A 7,969-nucleotide genomic window follows, 5' to 3' on the forward strand; every position below is an offset into this window, starting at 1 on the left:
GAAGGAAGGAAGGAAGGAAGGAAGGAAGGAAGATGTGGCATATGTGTGTTAGTTATCTACGGTTGCATAACAAGTCACCCCAAACTTAGTGCTTGAAAGCAACTGTAGACATCTGGGTTGAACACAGTGCTTATGGGTTAGAGGTATAGAAGCCATTCAGCTGTGTGGTTCTGGCTCCACATCTCTGATGAATTAACAATCAAAATGTTGGTGAGGCCACGATTATCTATTTTTTTTTTTTTAAGAGACAGAGTCTCACTTTGTTGCCATTGGTAGAATGCTATGGCGTCACAGCTCACAGGAACCTCCAGCTCTTGGCCTTAGGCGATTCTCTTGCCTCAGCCTCCCGAGTAGCTGGGACTACAGGCACCCCCTACAACGTCTGGCTATTTTTTGTTGCAGTTTGGCTGGGGCTGGGTTTGAACCTGCCACCCTCTGTATATGGAGCCGGCACTCACTGAGCCACAGGCACTGCCTGCCACGATTGTCTGAAAACTTGGTAGAGGGTAGAAGATCTACTTCCAAGTTGGTTCACTCACATTGCTGGTGAATTACCACTTCCTGCTGGCAGGTGGTCTCAGTTCCTCACCATGTAAATCTCTCCATAAGGCAACGTGAGCTTCCTTCCAACGTGGGGTTTGACTTTGCCCAAAGCAAGAAACAGCAAGAATAAACTAGTCTTGGAATTCACACAAGTCACTTTGCTGTGTCCTGTTGGTTATACAGGTCATCTCTACTCAGTGTGGGAGGGGACTACAGAAGAACCCGGAGGCTGTGATGGCCTCGTGGAGACCGGCTGCCCCAATATGCAAAAGTAAGAAGTGCATCATCTTTAGGGGAAAGGAAAAAGGCTGACATCGTTGGAGTAACTCTATTCCAGTAACGATTCCAATGTTAGGGAAACAGTGGCAGGATATAAAAGCAGAGAGTGGGAGTCAGGCTGCAGTTTAGATTAAGGATATAGACCAAGGTAGCCACTGCACCTGCTGGTCCCTCCTCCCTCTCATCTGTTGGACCTGAATCCACAACCCAGGAGCTTTCATAGCAGAACTGGATTCCGTAGAAATGAGCCCTTTCCCTGTGAACTGGCCTGTCAGAGAGATCAGTGACTCCATATATTCACATGGTACAGAGGAGATTTTCCACACCCCTGACTCTGACCAGCCCTGCTGTAGACCCAGACTGAGAGGTTAAGGCCCCAGAAGCAGAGACTGTTCCCTGCCCTATGTCTTCCTCCTGCATGGCCTGATATTCTGTCTTATCTGGAACAATTTCAAATCCTGTTTGCTGCCAGCAGAACAGCAGATCATTTTGGCAACTTCTTCGGGTTCACCTGACCTGGGTGTGAACTCTACTTCTACCCAGTGATTGGGTGAACCTGGAAAAGTCAAGTCACCTCTGACTTTTGGCTTCCTCCTTGGTATGGTGGAAATAATAAAATGTGGGAAGGATGAGAATGGTAGGTAATCACATCCTATCTGCCTTTCCTACTTCCCTGATGCCAGTAGGCTGGGATGAAAGTTTACCACGGGGCTCATTGGCCTAATAAGAATCGCTCTCTTTTGGCAGAGGTTACCAAATGTGTCCCCTTTGGTGCTTAGACATTGGCCGGCTCCAATCAATGAATCATCGGACTGGCTGTGGGGTCCTGGGTGCAGAATTTGGACAAAGTTCCACTGGCCTCAAGGTTGGGAGCAGAGTCACAGAGTTCTCTGGTGGCCCCCTAGTGGAAGTGAGCAAATTATTCTCTGTTGTGGGCTAACATGGCATCACTGTGGTTAGAAGTGAGAAGAGAATTCTTGTTTCTTCTGGATACAATGAGAAAGAAAGCTTGGCATCTGGAGGCCAGATTTTCAAAACTTCAATGGAGAGACAGGAGCACCTAAGTTCACGTTCAAGTCCTGAGTTTGGGGAGGAGTAGAATCATGTCCCTGCTGTGTGTCCTTTGTATGCAAGTGAGAGGCAAAGACCCAGGGTGACAGCTGCCACCTCTGGTCAGCACACACCTGTGTCATTGCAGGCCCTGTAAGTGGCTGCCACCTCTGCTCAGTACACACCTGTGTCATCGCAGGCCCTGCAGGTGGCTGCCACCACTGGTCAGCACACACCTGTGTCATCGCAGGCCCTGTAAGTGGCTGCCACCTCTGGTCAGCACACACCTGTGTCATCGCAGCCCTGTACGTGGCTGCCACTTCTGGTCAGCACACACCTGTGTCATTGCAGGCCCTGTAAGTGGCTGCCACCACTGGTCAGTACACACCTGTGTCACCGCAGGCCCTGTCACTGTGTTATTACTGGGACACCAACTACTATTGGTTGAGAGTTTCCTATGTCCCCAGCCTGATGCACTTCACACAACGTTCCTTTTAAGCCTCCAAACCATCACAGCAGGGTGTATCCATTTCCCACGGCTGTGTAACAAACCACGACATGCTCGGTGCCTTTAGGACAACACAGATTTGTGGCCTTACAGGCTGGAGGTCAGCAGCTCAAAGTGGGTCTCACAGGGGTAAAAATCAAGGTATGGACAGACCAGCATTTCTCCTGAAGGCTCTAGGACTCTGATTTTCAAATGTGGTGCTGCGGCCCACTGGTGTGCAGTGAGAGGATCACAGGGGTGCCTCGAAACTCTTTAAAGGTCACTAATGAAATTATTTTTGAAAGAAGTTCAAAGCTCAGTAAGCATATTCTATTTTGTACCTTTTCTTTGATCAACATAACTTAAATTGGCTATGGATTTAACTATAGGTTGAAGTGTGCTGTGAGATAAAAAAGACTGAAAATCACTGCTCTAGAGAGAATTTACCTCCTTGCCTTTTCCAGCTTCTAGAAGGTGCCTATGTCCCTTGGATCATGGACCATTTTTCCATCTTCAAAGCCAGTAGCAGAGCATCTTCAAATCCTTAACTCAACCAGTCCCACCACCTCCTTATTAGGCCCTGTGATCACATAGGGCTCACCAGGATAATTCAGAATAATCTTCAAATCTCAATATCCTTGACTTAATCATATCACCAAAGTCCTATTTTCCCTGCAAGGCTTTTATGAGTCCTAGGGATTGGGAGGAGGTCTTCTTGGGAGGACCATTATCCCCTCTTCTACACAGGTCTTACTATATGAGTTCCATTTCATAGTCAAAGAAACTGAGACTCAGATAGGTTGAGTGGCTTGTCTGAGGACCCAGCTAATAGGAACCAGAGCTCAGAGTCCTTCTCACAGCTTGAGGAGTCCTACACCCAGTCTCTGCGCCACTGAAGCACATGGGCTTTCTAAGGGGAAAGTTACAGGAAACTGAGTCGGGCTTCCCAAACGTGCAAAACATTTTCCAGGCAAATGACATGGGAATCCCTGAAATAAGTTTCAGAAGAAGTAAGGTTGTCCTTCAGACATCTGTCAAGACTTTTTCATCAATACAACCCATGCTTTTCTTTAGCAGCCAGAAGGAATAGGCAAAGCAGAGGCTTTGGGGGCACATCCAGTCCTGTGGCTCTGCAGCGTGTGACTCAGCCAGACACATCAGTCCTTGGGAACTTGGTAATCCTTGGAGGAGGGATCAGGCATGGCAACTCTAGTCCAGTGGAGCTCCTGTGAGTGTTATGGGCCTAATTCAAAGCCTGGCTGATAAAACAGATGCTGTGATTGTCCACACCATGGCTGTCCAGTGCTGAGCAGGACACACACTCCCTAACACTGATCAGAGATTCCAACACCCACAAGCACGGAGGAGCCTCCCCACTCCTGCCTGTCTCAGGAAGTTAGGAAGATTTATCCTAACATGCCCAGGGAGATAGAAGTCTACATTTTAGGACCCTGCAAATCTTCCAAGAAGAAAAATCAGTCTGCAAAACAATCCAGAAGGCACAAGAGAGAAAATACCAAAGGAATTTAATTTTGGTTCTCACGTTTAAGGTCCATAAACAGAGATGCCTTTCATTGAATTTCAACAGCCATTTCTACAGCTGTTTTTCGCAAAGGTCAAAGAAATTTTATTTCCCATGGCTATCTTAGGAGTGCAGAAACGCACAACTGCAATATGTCCATTAAGCTGCCTGCTGGAATTTGTGAAAGAAAAGGTAAGCAGCCGGTCAGGGTGCATCCAAGACGATCGTGTTTGGCTGAGGAAAGCCACTGCCATGCCATGACACTTAAAGAAACAAAAATGTTTATCATTTCAAGTGGGGACGTTTTGACAAGATTTATCCTAACACACCTTTAAAAACATTTTTTCCCTGACATTTAGAATGCCTTGCCTGTGCTCCCAGCAATATGGCGGAGGCTGTGATGCCTGCTACAACTGCCACTGTTTCGTCAACGGATAAACTGGCTCACGTAGAAACCAGTCTCTGAACTCAACGGTGACGGCACTGCCACCCCTCAGCCATCAGGGTGCTGTGTCCCAACCTTGAGTCCCCTCTGTCAGGACCACAGACGGAACCATTTTTAAAAATGATGAATGGAATTGTGTCACGAAAATAACACATGGTCACCAGACCCAAACCAGAACACAGATAACAGAGTAGCTGATCTGTGCCTGCTCCTCTTCTTCCTAAGCAGGCTTGTGATAATCCATTTCATCTTCACAGATGCCTTCTGGAGAGACGCATCACTGTGGTTCCCATTGAACAGATGAAGAAATCAAGGCACGGTTCCAGCCATAAGGGATTTGGTCTCTATATGATGATAACGGAATTCTCTGGGAGAGTCAGCAGTAATATGGGGGAAGAATACTCAATGAGCTCCAAGTCATAATTAGAGGTACAGGTTGTTCAAGTTAAAACTGTTCCTCCTAGCACAGAGACGCTGAGAGGTGAAGTAGGACTTCAATCTCAAGCAACCAGGATGGGAAGACTGTCATCTTAGACGCCACACTGCTCTGTAGGAAAACTGAGGCCGCCCGTAGCTCTGAAATGATCACTCCTAAAGTAGCACACAACTTCTTCCACACTTCAAACTGTCATTATATGTATAAACAAAAATGTACCACAGCTCATGTAATATTTTGTAAACTACCCGTTAATACCTTGTGACTATCTCTCTGTATCATGATTCTTTTACCACATCATTTTATATGATTGAATGGAATTCCAATGTGGGAATGCAGCATAATTTATTGAATAAGTCCTCAAAAGGCTGGACATTTAGTTTGGTTCTTTAAATCAAGATCCAACAACAACAACAAAAAAATCCATGTTGCCAGAGCTTTGCATATATATTTGATTGAGTGGGATTTCTGGGCCAAAGAGTATTAGGGAGACCTTTTTGAAGTCATTTGATTCTTGTAGCTAACATGCTCAACAAATGAGTTGCATTGATTAGGGCAGGAGAGAACCTTTTCTCCAGAGCCTCTTCATTTTTTTTAAATTTCAAATTAATTTGAGGGTACAAATTTTTAGATTACATTGTTCTCACTTCCAGGGTAAAGCTCCAGTTGTAAAAAAGCCCCTCACCCAGGGGGTGAGTTGTATACCCTCACAAAGTGCATAGGAGGTGAGACCCCGCCACATGGCCTTCCTTCTGCTAATTGTCCTTCCCCTCCCTCCCTTCTTCCCTCCTCCCCTTTCCCCCGTACTAGACTATATTAGTGTATTATTGTTCTTATGAGCATGTAATTGTTTATATATTGGTTTCATATTAGTATGGAGTACATTGGATATTTATTTATATTATTATTATTTTTTAGAGACAGAGTCTCACTTTCTTGCCCTTGGTAGAGTGCCATGGCATCACAGCTCATAGCAACCTCCAGCTCCTGGGCTTAGGGGATTCTCCTGCCTCAGCCTCCCTAGCAGCTGGGACTACAGGCGCCCACCACAACACCCGGCTATTTTTTTGTTATTGTTGCAGTTTGGCCATGGCCAGGTTTGAACCCACCACCCTCGGTATATGGGGCTGGCGCCCTTCACTGAACCACAGGCACTGCCCAACGTTGAATATTTATTTTTCCATGCTTGTGAAACTTTACTAAGAAGAATGTGCTTCAGCTCCGTCCAGGTAAATGTAAAAGGTGTAAAGTCTTTATCTTTTTTAACATTCAGAACCTCTTCAAATCAAGCTATAGAAGGTGCCTGGGCTCAGTAACCTGGAAAAGACCACTTGGCCCATCTGAGGGAGGGCACAGCTTGCTTAGAACAAAGTTTGCATCAAAACTATTTTGCTGTTTTGTGTTGAAAAGACAGTTCAATTCTACTTCTCCTGTGAGGTTATCACCCAAATAGATATCAATGACATTGATTCATACAGTAGTGGAAAAATGCCTAAGCTTCGGAGATGGACTGATACGGGTTTAAATCTCAGTGTCACTGAGGTCACCATCTGTATGACGAGGGCTATTTTACAGACTAAGTTCAACGTAAAGTACTTATTCTAGAGACTGATACCATGACACATGGTGGCAATGTCATTTCAGTTTCTTTATTACTAGAGCCCCAATCTCAGGTTCAGGGATAACAGAAAGGACATTGAGAGGTCTGAGACACATTCAGGGGAATGGCCCAGGCAACCTGGATCAGAGACTGTCATCTCAGACACTACACTGCTCTCTAGGGAGATTGTCTGTAGCCGTCATGTGACCACAATTCCATTTGGGTTCAAAACTCAGCTCCAGGGAGAGCCCTTCACCTGTGAAGTCTGCTGTCCCTGCACCCTCTTTATGCTTTCGGGGTTCTGACATAATAAAACCAGCCATTCCATGATGGTTGGATGTAATATTCAGTCTACATTTAAACAGCCCTTTCTCTTTTACTATTTTGAACTTGAATTAACTTTTTAAAACTATTATAACCAGATTTTGGATTTAGATTTAATTACCAAGTGTCTGAGGTTATTTGTTTTTGTAATTATGGAGGAAATGGAGCAGGCTATCACAAAAGGAGAATCAGAGCCACCCTCCATGACCCCATTTATGTCCCTATAATCACACTTCCTGTTCCTGTGTAATTTAATATTTTGAGAACAGACCTCAGATTCAGGTATGTGAAGACATAATAATGAATACATGAAATTTCTGCTATTCAACTTAAAAGATCTAATTGGCCAGGGGTGGCCAACTATGGCCCAGGGTCCAAATCTAGCCTGCTATGTTTTGATGGATCATGGGGTAAAAAAAAGTTTATTAAGACTTTTTAAAGGATTATATTTGAAATGACAATGGAAGTGCCTACTCTCAAGTTTGCCTGTTGATGCATAGAGCCTGAAAAGATTTTTTATCTGACCTTTAAGGGGTTTTTCTTTGTTTGTTTGTTTTTGAGACAGAGTCTGACTCTATTGCCCAGGCTAGAGTGCCATGGAGTCAGCCTAGCTCATAGCAGCCTCAAACTCCTGGGTTAAAGACATCTTCTTGCCTCAGCCTCCCCAGTAGCTGGGACTACAGATGCCCACCACAATGCCTGGCTAATTTTTTTATTTTTAGTAGAGACAAGGTCTCACTCTTGCTCAGGTTGATCTCAAACTCCTGAGCCCAAGCAATCCTCCCACCTTAGCTTTCCAGAGTGCTAGGATTACAGGTGTGAGCCACCATGGTCAGCCTACTATCTGATCTTTAAAGAAAATGTTTGCCAACCTACAGACAATCCTATAACTTGAAGTCTCTTTCATGGTTGAATGTGATATCCTAGCACCACACATCTGATAAAGTTGACTATGCTTTTTAGAACCTCAGTGTGTTCTATTAAATAATATCATGAACAAATTCTTATCTTATAGAAAAACACAGCAAAGGAGATACCCCTTAAAACAAAAACAAAAGAAATGTGTACCCCAGGCATTTTGAGATGTTGTGATGTCTTAAATTGTTCTGTTGCTGCATTGCTTTAATCTAAGCAGTGGTTTTTTTTTCCTTTTCTTTTTTTATTTGGAGACAGGGTCTCACTCTGTCACCCTGGGTAGAATGCTGTGGCATCATAGCTCACAGCAACCTTAAACTCCTGGGCTCAAGCAATTCTCCTGCCTTAAGCTCCCGAGTATCTGGGAC

General features: G+C 44.7%; 1 protein-coding gene across 4 annotated transcripts in view; it reads right to left on the bottom strand.

The window, feature by feature from the left end:
• CDH13 (cadherin 13) overlaps window positions 1-7,969 on the bottom strand; it is a 964,648-nt gene that overhangs the window by 212,921 nt on the left and 743,758 nt on the right. The gene's annotated exons all lie outside the window — the stretch shown is intronic.

This window comes from Otolemur garnettii, unplaced genomic scaffold (genome assembly GCF_000181295.1).
Source record: "Otolemur garnettii isolate 467f Iridium unplaced genomic scaffold, OtoGar3 scaffold00047, whole genome shotgun sequence".
Classification (NCBI taxonomy): Eukaryota; Metazoa; Chordata; class Mammalia; order Primates; family Galagidae; genus Otolemur; species Otolemur garnettii.